Source organism: Etheostoma spectabile, chromosome 13 (genome assembly GCF_008692095.1).
Source record: "Etheostoma spectabile isolate EspeVRDwgs_2016 chromosome 13, UIUC_Espe_1.0, whole genome shotgun sequence".
NCBI lineage: Eukaryota > Metazoa > Chordata > Actinopteri > Perciformes > Percidae > Etheostoma > Etheostoma spectabile.
The window spans coordinates 15829483-15847018 of NC_045745.1; positions in this window are offsets into that span (position 1 = coordinate 15829483).

Sequence of the window (17536 nt, forward strand, 5' to 3'; positions counted from 1 at the left end):
CATCTTCATTTGTAATTAAATTAAGGCTATAAAATTTCCAAGGGGTAAAGGTGAAAGGTAACAAATCTCATTGTTTTAAAGTGAAGGTGAAATTTGAATTCTCGTGAAAAGTGATTAATTAAATGTTTCCATTGCAGTGGTTGACATCTGAGAACCGGCGTAGCCATATTCATGTTATAAAAGGCATTTTTACATTTTTTTTCTTTTTAGTGAGCCCATCACTGGTGGTGAACTGTCCATTTGGAGGCACTGTACCGTTTGTATGTAACATAGCACTGATTCCAACTACATTATTTTTTGCTAATTGTATTTCAACACCATTGTCAAGCTCTACTATAGTAGTACACTTTTAATATACTTGCTTGCACTTGTACGTGCTTCACTCACATATTTAAAGGTTTGTAAATGTTATTCTAGCTCGGATTACAAGAGTAGTATTACATCAAGACCTTTCAGCATGCTTTGCATGTCTAAACCAAACCCCATAGCATTATGTTTCAATTTAGTCTTTTATGTTGACCTGAATAAAGCCTCACTTTTCCTTCTGAAAAAGAGAGAAAAAAGAATAAGAAACAGCCCTTCTCCAACAGTCTTTCATATATCAGAAGGAGCCTTACAGTGAAATATATATTACAAACAAGAAAGCTGCTGTTGGTCCAACATCTGAGCTAAACCTCATTCAATCATTCCAACGTATGTTTGTTTTATTCTGTTTCCTTCACTTATACTCGTCTCTCCATCTTCTTGCCTGCATATTTTTCTCACCTTCTCCGTCTATCTCTCCCTTTCTGTATGCTACCCTTATCTAAATTACAGAAAAAAAGCTTGGTGGGGTCCAACAGCCTGGAGTTGTGGGGCTTTCTCCTGAATTATGCTATTTGTCTTAAAGGCCTGGTGGGTCTGCTTTCAACATTTTCACACATGTTCTGCAAAGGAAGAAAAGAGGCAGATAGAAAAAAAGGAGCTGGTGATGGGCTGGGGGGAAGAGAGTGCGTAGTGTGTGGTGTGTTTGTGTGTGTGTGTGTGTTTGTGTGTGTGACTATACACATCAGGTTAGGAGTAGAAATCCGGGTCAAATTTCAATGTGGAATAATACCTGGTATTCACATGTACTGTAGACTCTGAACAGCAGTATCGCCAAAATTCTACCAAAGTTTACCCCCTTGGCCATGGCTCGGTATTGAAACATATTCCCAATTTTGCAATTACAGAGACCATTAATGCCGTCATCTAACGTCGAGTGTTTGATTATTTAAAGATTTAAAAATGGGAAGCTATCCTTTAACATAATGCATTTGTTATACTGAGTATCATTTGTTACTAGTGTTTCAGCTCCACTGTCTACACCAAGTGACTAGGGCTGTCAATCGATTAAAATATTTAAACGAGAGTAATCCCATTAATGTCCATAGTTAATTTATTGTCCATAGTTAACGTTATTATTATTACAACTTAAACAACGACAAATACTGTCTAGAATATTTTCCAGAATAACCTCAAAAGTACTGTACTGTATGCTCAGAAAATATCATGAAAGCATAATATGGCACACTCAAACCCATTAAGCAACAACAGCTGAATGTAACAATATTTGGTAATACTAACACAATGTAGTGTCCCACCTTACACGTGAAAAGGTTGACTAAACATCACTTTTTTTTTAAGCAGCTCAACACAAAACAATGGAGCTTGTGCATTACAGTAACATATGCATTGTACAAGTACAAGCATACATCCAGGTGTCTTGCAAACTATCCAGCATGGCCTGCATTTGGCGAGGGGGAGGAGGGTTCTCTGCATCAGCCGTATGCTTGGCTAGCTAATGCTATTTAAGACTCAACGTACTTCGGTGGCATCTAAATTCACATCAACAGGGCTTTAAAAATGAACTTTGCATTCAAAATACCATTTTCTTTATCCATTTCTGCTCAAGGAGGTTTATTTCTGCTAGCCATTCACAACGTTGCTGCTGATTCGCTTCCTGATTTCTCAAACTAGGGAGTGGCCTGAGGCCTAAAATACAGAACACAACACAGCATGCAAACTTGCATCAAACAAAGGCATTAAAAGGAATTTGCGTTACTCGTTGTTAACACATTCATTTCGACAGTTCTACAACATAGTATATGAAAATTATGATTTCAATACTCTAATAAAACAAAACTCTTTTTTTCATTAAACAAAAGTCAATCTTTTCAAACATTAAATGCTATCTCAACCAAGCAGCCAAAATGTTGCCTAGTTAAAATACTTTACATTTATGATTTAAATTACAAACTCTCTGATCACAAAATGTGTATCATTTGCTGTGTTCAAACCACAACCAGTGTTTATTACAAACAGACTGGCCACCTGGAGAACAAGGTTTTTTCTGGTCGACTGACCTGCAGCCCGGCAATGAGCCAAGAAAGGGACAAGGCAACAAATTGCAAAAACAATACAGATACATAATTTAACATGAATGATGTTGAATTATTTATTTACCGTCATCATCAGACAAATTTACAGGCTCCATAAGTGCATCCGCCTCACTACAAGTTCCTTTCTCTACCACTGGCAAAATGTGTCTGTCCCTCACAATATAGCTAACCTTGATTTGACACTGACTGAATTAAATATGCTATGTGTTAATAAAATCTGCTACTAAGACTTTCTCAAAGTTGAACATGGAAAACAAAATTAAAAAAAAAATGCTATCACAATTCCCGTCTTTTAAGTACACATAACAAGTGATATACACAAAGATGGTAAAAGACCCTTTTTTATATTTTAGTGTAAGTCTGACATTAACAAATAATACTGGCTATCAAATCAAAACATTAACTTTTACTTTCAAGATTTTGCATCATATCAATGTTTCTGCCTGTGTTTCTAGATGAAACAAAACACAGCACCTGCTTTTATGAGACTGTGTAGTTGTACCCATGTCAAAACAGCAAAAACACCAAAAAGACACAATGAGTGGTGTGTGTGCGTGCGTGCGTGCGTGTTCACTCCTCATGCAGCGCTGCCACCCTGACTCACAGACAGACAAATATTTCATGGCTTGATGGTTTCTCTGTGTGATGCCAGGGCCTGATAGCTTATCTGTGAAATCCTCCTCACTTGCCTGGAGTTTAGTTCAATAAAATGTGGGAAAGAACAGCCATTGATAAAGAAACCCCAGAGAGGGGATAAGATCAGATACAGGGGCCTGATAACACCACTCAAGTTGGGAGTCTTAGGTCAAAGCAGGACAGACTACACTATCATGTACTTGGTATACACATCATACATCTTCTTTCTGCTTGCACATTACAGGTAGCATTTACTTTTTCCTGTTTGCATTGCAGATTTCCTTTATAAGTCTGAGGCTACCAAAAAAGACAATATATGAGATCATGTTTCCGTCATTTTCAAAATACCATTCTTCTATATCTAGCTACTGAATAAGAAAAATAACTGTGATGATGAACACAAGAGAAAGAGAATTGTATTATAACTATTTTACCATCTCAGTATCCTGTACTGCAACCTTTAATGCTGTATTTACACCTCCCTCATGAGTGATGTAGCCTATTTCATCCTTGTTACTCCTTTGCATGGTTGAACAGTGCAAGACGATGGCAAGGGTCTGTGTTGCTTGACTGTGTTTTGATGCTTGCATGGCTTTCTGTACTGAATGTGGACACTGCTGAAGTGTAACTGTGCTATAATCTTGCTGCTTCCTGTAGCTCTACATGGCTTATTGAGAAAGCTTATTTGTTGCTCTAGCTGTCTTTATGGAGTCTCGTTGACTTCTGTCGGTAAGGTTGAACTTGTACCAATGTCTTGCTATTTCATGTTGCTCTGACCTAAAAACATCTGGCCAAAGGACCACAGTTGAGAATTAGCTGGCTGGCTAACACTATCACACTAAAAGAAATGTTAATTTATAAAAATAAATATTAAAAAGTAAGTTAAAACAATGGACATGTTGCAGCATTCTCTCTCTCCTAGTATACTGAGTATACTGTCCTTAATAGAAGATCCTGAGTCTGGCTCATCTGTTGTCTGATCATGCCTCTCATGATGACAACAATTTTGTCTCAATTTCAGCTATATTTTCCACCATATATTTACTTCTGACCAAGAAACCACACAGTAGTAGACATTCTCCAGCTGAACACTAGTTACATGACATACAAACAACAGAACAGCAGGAAAGTAAACAGCAGCCAGCAGTTTTAATGAAATTCTTCGTAGTGTGTGTGAACAAACAACTAGTCAAGTCGTTGAGCTCAGATTGAGCAGATGTCTCTGTTTTAGTGATATTTGACAGATGGACCCTGATTACAAACACTGACTATCAGGGGGAAGATGGACATGTACTTCCTATATTTTATAAACAAAGAAAAATGAATGGTGAATTATTTGAATGTGTCTTGGCAATGAGTGAATGTCTCTTTAAAACCAGATTGTGTTTGTTCTTAAACCATAATACAAATACGCCAAGTTGATAAGGGCTGTCGCAATAACTGCAATATTGTCAAGCAAACTGCAAAGGATGGCAAGCAATGGCAAGTTATGGCAAGCAATTAATGAGCACCAAAAATGAATAAATCAATAAAATACTACTTTTTAAACAATCATATTGCAGTATAATTAAGAACAAATTAGTCCTGCATTGCAAGACCTTTCTCCACAGCACTACAAAGGTGGGTCTGGCTAGTCCAAACAACATTTCGGGATGGGAGAAAAACATGCTCTGGTTTATTGGCATTTCTTTAAACCAATCACAATTGTTAATGGGCGGTGCTACGCTCCGCACGGAGCCACTGCAAAATAGCCTCGGGAAGGAACTTCTTTTTGGTGGATCATGTACGATCAAAAGTTGTTACAAGATAAAACTCAGATTGGACAGTTAGTCTAGATAGCTGTCTCATTTTACCATGCAGAGATCTAAGGAGCAGTTAACCATAGTCCTCAGAAATCAACCAGAGTTAAACATTTTAACACAAAAAAGTGGAAGGACATCTCTGAAGAACAGACAAGCTTTGAAGTTTGTGTCTGAAGATGAGGGGTGGATGGTGTTAAAGAGCGTTTAAAACAAGGTGGTAAATGTATCCTAATAGGGTCAGCCTTGTCTGTGTGCGCAAACACAAACACCTACTGCTGAATCAAACTCTACAGCAACACACACAAAAGCCTAAAGTCAATATCCCTGCTTCTGCTGGTTGGTTGGTTGCTTGCTTGTTTCCTTGCTAGCGCGTGCGCACACACACGCACACACACGCGCGCGCACACATACACATACCTACACCTACACACCAAACACCACACACACACACACCACCCACACCACACCCCACCCCCCCCCCACCCCCCCACAACACACAACAACCACACACACACACACACACACACACACACACACACACACAAAACTCCAGCCAACTTTTCAGGGTGGCATTGTTCAAATACTAGCTGCCCAAACTCTGATTAATGTGTTACAGGGCCAGGTACGGTATACTGTAGGTGTGTGTATATTGTGTGCATGGAGCCGAGGACGGGGACAAAGACAGAAGCAGTATAGAGAGGAAGAGAGAGTGAGGGAAAGATAGCAACAGAGAAATGAGCAGAAAGAGAGCATGCAAACATAAAAAAACGAGTAAGAAGGGTACAAAAAGAGAGAGCGAGCAACAGAGAGAGAGAAAAAGAGAGAAAGGGGGGTGCATGTTGGGTTTGGATTATTAGTGCTCCCTAGTGGTCAGGTGGCGGATTCATTCACATTTATTTATTACATTGTCCCTGCTCTGGGATTTTGTTTGTGCCCACTCATATTGTTTTTATCATGTGTGACTTTGAAATTGCTGCTGCCTTTGAGCATCTTAAGCAGGCTTGACATATACTTCAACCCCTCCATTACCATCACCGCACCCACAACCTCTAAACCCCTCTCCCCTCCCCTTTCCCCCACTACCAGCTCCCCTAAAGCCGACCCACACATACAAACGGCCCAACAATGAATTCTAAAAAGCAGACTAACAAAGGCAATTGTGTTGATGTATGTAGCCCTTAGGATGGGTTACTGTGTGCCAATGGACAATGTTTTGCTGAGTTCCATCCCCATTGTTCCATTTGAAACAGAGTTAGGAAAATACCCCATTTATCGTCCGTCAAACAACGGCCTCATGTTTCAATATAAATGTTAATGCTCTACTCCCGAGCACACAGTTAAGTCCATGGGGGGTTCTGCATACAAGGAAGAAGGAGCTGCAGCCAACGAAAGAAAAACTACAAGGCAGTTTAGAAACAAGAAAGTAATCCAGTTTTTCACTAAAATCCTTTTTCTCAAAATGTCATATTGGATTAATAGCGCATGATCATTTTGGAGTTTTATTTTGTCCAATCGAGAAAACAAAAAGTCTAAATAAATAATAAATTGAATACCTCTGGGATTTGGACTGTTGGTTGGGCAAAAGAGTACACATGGAGAACATTTGATGAAGTCCCGTTCTACTCTAGGAAATTGTGATAGGGTGTTTCTCTTTTCTGATGTATAAAACCAGCATTTAGCACAAACTCTTCAAAAGGGCAGCAATGTCATCACAAGCAGCCCTCAGATGTATGACGCACTCAGTTTGTGCAACAGACAGGTAAGTGGCAATCACTAGTGATTTGTCCTGGTTGATGGTTCATTCATAAAAACATATTTTAACAATAATATGAAATAAAAAAAATACAGAAACAAATAACACATAATTATATAACATTAAGAAAGAAAGAAAAAGAGGCTGTGTGGCTTTAGTGCAGGATTGTGTTGAGGGATGCAAAAGTTCAGGATATACTGTGTATGTGTAGAGGACAGGATGTAGGATTAGGTTTAATGTCAGTGGCCGATGTGCGTAGCATCTTCAAGTCTCAAGTCTACAGTCTATTTACTTACCGATTAGTTGTTTATTTGTTGCAGTTGTGACAGTTTAAAGACCAGTGATAACTTTATCTTTTAGCATTCCGTAAAAAACATGGATTCCAACAACAGTGTCTAGCTCAAACTCCTCAAGAAATAATCAGATGCAAAAGAAAACTCAAAATCTGAAGCTGAAAACATCACTGCAGCGAGAACACAGCCAGCGCATGTTTCTGCCCCTAACAAGCGCACTCAAGATCAAGACGGACTTGAAGTAAAAACAAGCAGCCAGTCCACAGGGAGACCTCTCCATCCTTGTTTCTTTCGCTCTCCTGTGCTTCTCCTGTGCTTACCCTGTGATCTATTCACTGCATTCCTCCATCTATCCTTCTTCATTCTTTGCCTCTGAAAATGGATGCAGGGAAAACTTTTCTCCTCAGCACCTTGGAGACATACAGGCATGCTAGAATAAACATTTCGTAATGGAACTATTGATTTACCGTGGGTGTTTTTTTTTATCATTGCAGGTAAAAGTATTTTAAGGTGATGGAGATGATGAAGGGTTCATTTATTTGTTTATTTATTTCATTCAATCAATGAAAGCTGGGAGAGGTGAGAAAAAAGATTCATGAAGAATAAAAACATATTTTAACAGGGCATTTTATATTAAAGGATAGGTGACATGATGAAATAAAATAATGGTGTGGCTGGGTTGGATCAGTGAGGTAAAGCAGGCGCATGTACTGTATGCTGAGAGTTTTATGCCTCGACGCAGAGGTCCAGGGTTCAGATCCGACCTGTCACAATTTCCTGCATGTCTTCCCCCCCTCTCTCTCCCCTTCTCACCTAACTGTCCTATCAAATAAAGGCGGAAAAGCCCAAAAATAATCTTAGAAAAAAAATCTGCAAAGTATAACATATTTTGGAGAGCAACAGCTGAGTGAGTGAACCAGACAGGAATTAACTTGGTATGAACTCAGTGTTGTTGAACTCTGCTGTTAATTCTTGATATGTCTCAATTCTTTTAATCTCATGGCGAGAAGATAATAAATTGTTAGCATCATCTAATTACTGTTCCTTCCTGATCAAAGCTATAAGAATATTTAGTTATTGTAATAATGTGATTTATTTTTTATTATACAGTGTTAATCTATCACAGATTTGCCTCACTAGCACAAAAAATATATGCATAACTCAGATTATGTGTTTTAGTTGAGAAACTGGTGTCCATATGAGAAATTGGAATCCATATGGTCTAAATGCCTTTGCCCCTGCAAAGAATTACATTTTGGGGAAAAATCAGTGACTTTGACAAAATCTAAGTAGAATAATGTGTTTATACCTTTTAATTGATCCCAGTGGGGAAATTACCATTTAAGTTTCCCACTCTGCTTGTTAAAACACACTATACACAAGCCTGAAATACACACACCTGCTCTGGTCCTTTCCATGCACAAATGGAGAGATATCAGAGTGAGTGGGCTGCAACTGCTGGACAGGAGCAGTTGGGGAAAGTCCGGTGCCGTAGTCAAGAACACCTTGGCAGTGCCCAGGAGGTGAACTGGCATCTCTCCAGCCAGTCTACACTCTACCCAACCCCCACCCAATAATAATAATAATAATAATAATAACATTGATCTTCAAAGATTGATACTGGTTATTTCATCCCTAGCCTTGACAACACATATTAAGGTTTACTTCATTCTCACTACAGTATTTTTAGACTTCATGTGTACATGTCAGGCTGAATAAACATGTCAGGAGTATGTTTAAGCTGTCACAAACGTGCACTGAGCTTGAACAGTCAAGCAACCCAGAGATCTCAAGTGGCTCGATAGGCTACTTTAAAGCCTCGAGTGGAAGATGAGTTCCCTTCATCTTTCTCTCACACACTCCTCAACAGTCAACACAGTCCTCAACTTTTCTCCCACTGAATCATTTCATCTCTTTCACACATGCATTCCACTATTTATTTTTCTCTCCTTCTATCTTTGACAGTCCCCCCTTATTCTCTTTCATACTTTCCTCCTTTTTATTTATCTTTGTCCAGCTCTGTACTTTGATTTTTCACTCTCTCCTTCTATTACTGTGTAGTTACACAGGCTCTCAGGGTGCTTTGTATCTCCCAGACACAATGCAATCCATTCATATTACATCAAGAGACACTGACACCAATTATTTGAAGGCCTGCCCAACCCCATGATCCAGAGGATGAAGGGGGAATTGAGACAGATAGACAGAGAGCTGGGAGGAAGATAGAAAGAGAGACAGATGAGGGACATTTAAGCTTGGTTTTGGGTAAAAGTATATGTAGAAAGTTTTATTAACTTCATTGGACTTGGCCAGCAGTCAATTCAAACTAATATTTGTGTCCTACTGCTTATGTCTGAGACATAACACTTTAAACTCATCACCTCGAAACCCAACTTAATCTCAGCACTACTACCAGTTTCAAAACAGAAATTGTTGCCTTGGAAACCTAATTCATGTCATGTTTATTCAAAGCGTCAACATCGCGTAGCTCCTGTGGCGCCATTTTGATGCTACCTAGCACTCACCCGCCTTTAGCATTCCGTTGACTGCCATTCATTTTGACATCACTTTGACAGCGAATAACTTGACAACTGAAATAAACATTGTTTCTAAAGAAACACAACAATGTATAAAAGGCTAAAAGGAATTACAGTACGGTCTCCGTTGGAAACAATGGCGTCACATTGTCCATTTCTTATACTGTCTATGCTTTATTCTGACACCGGAAGTTTGTTTCAGGTAACCGTTCTGCTACTATAGCAACCCCTAGTAGAAACAGTTACTTAACAGTTTTTGCTTAATGTAACACCAAGCTTTTTCTTTTACGAGGTCGTAAACCCGAACTTCAACATTTTATTATTACTTACTCACCTTACTCGCGCACACACGCACACACACACAAGCACACACACACACACACACACACACACACACACACACAGACACAAAGTTTGTCCTGGAGGCCCACTCCAGATCACACCAAAAGGATGACAATGATAACACATAAACACTCTGATGGTGATGACCAAACCTTTCACTGCAGTTTACACAAGCATTTCTTCTGCTGTAGGTTTCTTTACCTTCAAGAGCTTCAGACAGTACAAACTAGTGAAACAGTTAAAACTATTTTCACATTGCATCATTCCAAAGAGAACTCTCCCTCCTGTCCTCCATCCATTCATGGCACATTCATCTCTCAAAATTTGTTCTCCCACTCTTGACTTGCTGCTCCATTTCTCCCATTTTGTGTGGGCATTAAGTCCTCCTCTGAGGTGACTGTCATTGTTTTCCATTTTGGACGACGCAAAGCTCTTCAGGCATCTCCAGGCGGGAGGGGGACAGAGAACCAGTGCCCAGCCCGGGAACCAGGGATCCGTAACCAATCTACCATGATGCTTCGCTCTGCAGTTCTGGGAGTGAAGTCAATCTCCCGCTTCATAATTTTGTTACACACATTCAAGCTCAGATGTGCACGTTGCCACTATAGAAGCTCTGCTTTTTAACATATGTGGCCTTACAATACTGCAGCCACACATCTCCGTTCCCTAAACCTCAGCTGTTCAAAAATCCAGTTTTTCTCCTTTTTATGTTTTGTTTATGTTTTTTAAGGTTAAAGTGTGTTGATAAATTGTCTATTGGGCTGGATCCGAATATTTGAATATTCGTACGATGGGTAGCTATTCGATTTTCAATTTTGGGATGTGTATTTGTCTTATTTTTTTTTTTAAACATACAAATTAACAAATAGATGGATACAGGTGTTCCCGTACCATTTGCAACACAACCATTCTGTAGTTTGACCAGTTCCTTTTTTTTTTTCAAATGACTTCAGTGTACAGCAACTTGTTTGTGTTTTCTCCCGGTTATTTGTTTTTCTTATTTTTCTTATTCCCTTTCTATTACAATGTTTTGGGTGCATGTGGAAATTTAGTCTAATTTAGTTTTAAACTGCTCCAGGTAAATCTATAAATCGAGAAAAAAAAAAAAAAAATCTGGCAGAACCAAAGATGATGTCTTTCAATTGCCCGTTTTGTAAGAACAATAGTGCAACACCCAAATGCCAAATGGTCACATTTGACAAGTTTAACTGCATTTCTTACTTTCTATGTATATATAACACATATACTATTGACAAGCACACACACACACACACACACAACTAAGACATTACTAGTGCACATACACACAAATTATAGGCTGCAAAAATACCTCTAGCTACAGATGTTACTACTGCAGGTGACAGGAAGCGTATGGCGGGAGCTGTGATATCTGTCAGACACACACAGAAATGACAGTGTGGGACTTTGTAGCACAGTGCTGCTGCTGCTTACAGCACCGCCACACAGCGTAATTATAGAGCAGACTGGGTCAGAGCTGTTCTCCTTTACGTGCAAGAAAAGTCCACAGGCTGCAGTGAACAGACCCTTGACAGATTCTGGAGTTTTGTTTTACAAGCCGGTCGTTTTTGCTCACCAGAAGTTCTTTGACTTCCAAAAAGTACAATATGGAGAGTTCTGATGCCGAATCTCCCACTGTTTTAGGTCAAGTTTGATTTAGCCTACCTAGTTTTGAAAATACTCTTCCTGTCAGCAGACACAATAAATAAAAATGATAGATCAAACACAGATGGTATGCCCCCTGCAAACCCACTCCCTAGAAAACCTAATAGTCTATTTAATGGGTCAACCCTATGATGGGGTTTATGATGTATTGGGCAATCTTATGCTCAAACCCCGCAGCGCATAACCCTTTTCTTCCCTTTGCAACATTCATAAGGACCAACCTGGCCTGAGATACAGTACAGCACTATGGATGGAGTAGAGACAAGGATGGAGGTATGAGAAAGGGAAATAAGGAAGGGATGGAAAAGTGAATGCAAGGGAGGGAGAAAGATCTAATCCAATACTTACGGTGAAAGAAAATCCATATTATACTTGTACTGGTATGTGTTGTTCTTTCTCACTACCCCCTCTCAGTAATGATGTAAATAAAACATCAATTCTTGGTGGCCACCAATTTTGACCCTCATCCTCAGTTGTTTTTATTGAGAATCCAAGGAGCCTTATGTAATAAATAACCTTGATTGCCCTTCAAAGTGGTTGGATTAGAAAAGACCCCAAGCTGTTCCATTCCTTGTCAAAATATTTTCTCAGTAATTGGTATTGATCAAAAACACTACCATCCACTGCGGAGAAGGTTTGACAAGGGTTAAGACAGTTATTCTGTACTATGACAAAGCATAATTCCTTACTTACTTCCCTTTAAGTGAAACTGAAATCCTTAGAAAGTCGGGGAAAAGCTCAACTCTGGTGTTTGGATGCAACAATTCGACTTTTTCTCCCCTGGTACCAGCTATATCCAAAACTTTACTTTTTGATCTTGATGAGACTGTATTGTAATGATGCATCAGTGTCAGTGAAGACTATATTCACCACATTCTTACCTAAAGGCAGACTTTTGTCTCCTGTCTAAATCATGTACTACAAAGATTTTGCAATAATATTATTTGTGTTGTGTAGTGATACAGGCCTTACAAACAGGGCTGCACTGCTGAGAGTAATACAAACGGAGATCAGAGCCAATGCTGCCCTCGCTGTCCACTGATTTTCCGCCAAAACCAAAACTGATCTCCTAAACTGACTTACTAAAACTTTTCTGAGCTGCTCTCCTTTATTAAGCTTTGTTACATGTGTAAGTAACTCTAACGTCACATGCAATGTTTAAAAAAAAATATCACAGTGTTCAATGTGGATCTGTCACGTTGGGCTACTTAAAAAGGTCAGGGCTGATACCTAATCTGACAAATTAGATACTTGAAAGTGAATCCATATGCTTTACACCAATCAAGTTGCAGATGTTAAAAAACATGAAATACGAAAACTGGAAATGAGCCAGAATATAACAAATACTAGCAAGCATGTCCTAATTCACTACTAGTTTTGAACATACCACACTGACCAATTGAAATCAAATAAAAATGTGCCTATTTGGTGTGTGTGGTCAGTTTAATAGGGAGCACAGGGAGTTTCTACACATGAACAGTCACATGCACCCTGCAGCAGTTACAACATATTGCCTCATGGTCCCCATTGGATTTCTTCATGTTTAAAACACACAATTTCCATCTTAAGGCAAACTAGTTATTGATCATTAATTTAAACCCACAGAAGAATTTTTAAAAACACTCGCAGATTTTCAACATTTCTGTCTAGTCCAGTTTAACTTTTTCTCGCTAATACCCATCAAACTTTTACATGGAGGCATCTCAAACACTCAGTGAATATGACGCAAGGACAGCAAAGTTTAGATCCTCCTTTACTTTTTCCCTCTTTCAGGTACTTTTCTTTCTGCTAAAAAGAAACCAATACACAGAAAGCACATATTTTAATCACACTTTTACGTGAATACATATCTTTGATGACACATTGCCAATAGCCTTTAAAATAAAAATGATTTCAGGTCAAATGTTCCTATAAACCCTCAGCCTGACCTAAAATGTCATCCAGTTCCAAATGCCCTCACTTTAAATACAATCAAATACAATAGCTCTACAAAAACACCCATGGTGACACAGAACCTAAAGCACACATACTGTGTATGTAATGCATACTGTATTCACACAATTATAAACAGATATATACGTTCCTGCTCACACAAGTAAATTCTCAGTAGTTCTTGCTCAGCATTCCCTTTACAGTGACCATACAGATATCTACACCGACTCATTCACTCAGACACACACTTACACACTGCTTACTCAGATGCTGGCCAGGTCAGTGGACAAAACATTTTCTCTCTGTGGGCTGCAGGCTTGAAGGGGTCTGCTTGGTCAGCACACAACTGCTCACCCTTATCAACAGATAGGGAATACCTGCAAGGACTGCCTCAGTAAGAAAGTCATGATGAGTGTGTGTATACTTAAGTGTGTGTTTGTGTGTGCCTCCAGGACAAACTTTGTGTGTGCGTGGGCTGGTGTGTATCAGAGGATTATACAGAAAGAATTTCTCCTGCCGGTCTGCGGCTTGTTTTGTTGCACGGTGAAAAAAAGCATCTCATAATAGCAAATCGTTTTGACTATAAAGAGAAATTGACAAGGGATTAAGATTCATTTTAACATTTCTTCTGGCAGAATTGTCAAAATGCATATCATGTAACAAATCCTAGCCTCGGTGGTGTTAAAAGGAATTGAATACATATTAGATACCATCTGGATCAACACTAAACCCCTTTGAAAGCTTTTATAATACAGAATTATACATGTATAAGTAGATATGGAGATGCTATTTCTTTATCATCAACTTGTGTGAAAAATATCCTCATACTGTATATAAGTACTGTATAAAGCCAGAAAATATGTGCAATTAAAATGTCAAGTTACTTGGTGGGAAATTGCCAATAATTCCCCATTCAGCAACATGATTACATGGGTTACATATGTTTATATTCAAAATGGGGGTCACTCTTCAATTGTCATTAGCCTCAGTGGAGTCCTGCTTTGACGGAAGGAAGCTGTGCTTTTTATCAATAGGTAAATTACTCATTAAGGTATTTAAATGATTGGTTACAGTGAACTATGTTTATAGCACTCGAAGATGAACATCATTCAAACAGGACTAAATAATGCATTTGTTTGGGAACTATTTCCAATGGTGGATCTCTAGAGGATTTCCACTAGCAGGATCGTGATTGACTTAAAATATACTACAGTGACAAGGTTCATGGGAACAAATTGTAACATAGTTTAACGGTGTGGCTCAATTATGAGTTTGGAATAATGTTTGGAAACCAATGGAACTCTAAAGCACAGAGGAAAAAGCTACATCCGGCTTTAGATACGCAAGCAAAACTTGTTAGTAGGATCAATTCATCATTGGTTTTGTACAGAATATCACCAGCCTTATCATTTAAAACCACTTTAAACAAACAGGTAAATACGCTCTGCTGATGTGCCATAAGACAGCTGTGGAGGAGCTGAGACTGTGGAGAAAGGCTTTGTCAGATTGACTTTGCAACAGTGGTGACAAAGAAAATATGTAAAGGTCCACATGGCTATCATTGTCAAAGCCCAATTTTGAGATTTGTATCACATATGGCTTAAAAATATTATTTTGATGGGAACATGTGGGCGATGTTCTCCGCAACTTTGTTCTGCCTATTAGCTGTGCCCTTTTGTAATCTTGAGTTCTAAACCACACAACATTTCTCAGTCCTCCCACCAAAGTTACTATTTACTGGCTTAAAAATGTCATTTACATGACAGGGGGAACCTTACTATACACGCCAGAAAAAGTCTGCAGGATTGTTTTTGCCTGTGGGGCTCTGCACAACATCGCACAGAAAAACCATAGACAGTTAAAGAAATGGACCAACAGATCCCGTTGTTCTGGACGGAGACAAATGAAGGAAAATAGAAGCACTTTTCCGGTGATGGCTAGGCATTACTGCGCAGACTCCAACAGAGTTTGAAGACGTAGATGTGACATGAGAAACGTGTCTGAAAGTTGTAAGTCTTCTTGTAGCTGTGCCAAGAGAAATCTCAATCATTCCCTATCAGCAGAGATGGAGAACATAGGTGTATGTTAGGAGATAACATAGGCACAGTCTAATTACTGCTATCTAACATGCTAGTTAACATTAGTAATCAAACCTAAACAGCTAATGTAAGTTGAAACTGTTGAGACACACACTCCTTCACAGCTGTTGCTTGGCTACATGACTCCACTACCGTAGGTTTATTTAAATATAAGTAGACCTAAGGGATTGCAATATCCGATTTAATACGGCAACACTGTTGACAGCATCAGTGATCTCTTTCTATTTGTATTCTATTCTAGTTGTTAGGCTGCCAAATAGGACACAGATTACTGCAAATTAAACTGAGATGTCAGGGTTTCAATCTCCACCTCGAAAGGTGCTGCTTCTTAGCCGGATTACGTCTGGCCATGTCGTAAATAGTAGGGGCGAGGCCTCCAAACCGAGAATATCTTGGGGTCTGATATTTAAATTACGATCTTTTCCAGCCGCAGCATTTATCAATGTACAACCATTCTTGTGCTCTGATTGGTGTGATTCGAACGCTTCATGAATCCCACATGAAGCCTGTCGTGAGAGTATTTCTGCGCTCACATCTGTGCTGGTTTCTACGTTAGGTTGATAAATGAGGACCACTGTGATTAGATTAGCCTGGTCTGTCACAATATTTTGTGAAACGATGAGTATGGTCTTGAAATGCAAATATTATGCAGAAACTATGGGAGAAAAGTCATTCACCACCACAAAAAATCTAGAAAAACATTGTAGTTTGATAAAGTTTCCAAGTAAAGATGAAGGGGACGGAATGAAACATATGTGTATTTGCGTCAAACTCCTGGGATGAACTATGGGTTCTTTAAAGTGTTATCATCAAAACATATTGTGTTATCATCAAAACATTCTTAAGGTGTAACAACTGTGTCAAATGTTCTTCTTTCTATGAAACTGTATGACTATTAACTGAAAACTATGTGATGAAAACTGGCCAATTAACAAGTGAAAATTTCTCAATCTGAAATCCACAACATGCCGATTAAAGATTTTCTTAAAAAGGTCATCAGGCAACTTATTGTAACCGAAATAGTTTGAAAAAAAAATCTTATGTACAGTTTGTGATTTTTTTGACATACATTGCAGATGTCATTAATTTAACTATTCACACTAACACCAACACATGTTAACCCATGTTAATCCTCAAATTTAAACAGAGAAGAGAAAATGGTGGGGGACATGAGATGACAGAAGGCATAAGGTGAAAATCACATTGGGTTATGTGGAACAAGGATGGCAGGAAGGCGCAAGTAGGACTCATTATCGAGTAGCACCTCTTCTGGCTGTAATTGTACGTGTTGACAACAGTGCAGAGTGGGAGGTTGAGAGGAGAGCGAAAAGCAGGAAAAAGGTGGGGTGGGATAGACAGTAAGATCATAAATAAGGAGCAGCATAGATACAAAAGAGGAAGAGGTTACAGTTCAATTTTGCGTTTGCTTTCTGGTGAAGGTGTGTTATAAATCTCTTATTTTCTCCAAAGTTTCCTAAAATATAAGGAGATATGTCTTCCTAAGACAAGCAGTTTCCATTTCATTGCCATTCCTGGTGGGCACAAAAAGATGAGTAGGGAGGGATAAGATAGCACACCTACAAGTTGGTATTATATTGGTATTCATCATTGTAGCATTAAAGGCATAATGTTAGGTTGTCAGCGCTTACCTCAGTGTCGGTGACAAATACATTGTGTTTCCTGTGATTGCTTCACAATAAAAGTCATCCTGTGTTTCGCGAGTTGAATGACTTTAATGTGAAGCAGCACCGGTAGGAAATGTTGGGTTTGCATTAGCAGCAATTTACTACAGCTTTGATATAGAGAGGGTAAACACTAACCGTGAGAATCATATCAATGACATAAAATTACAAACTGTAACACAAGATTACATGCAAGCATTGTTTCCTGTGAATCCCTTGTACATGTGAAGATAGTCTAAACACCACATGAGGATGACAGATTCCCTGCCCTTTTCTACATTTTTTTTGTTTATTTTATATTTATTATTTTCATGCTCGCCATGTGTTTTATTTTATCACTTACTTTTTTACCATGTA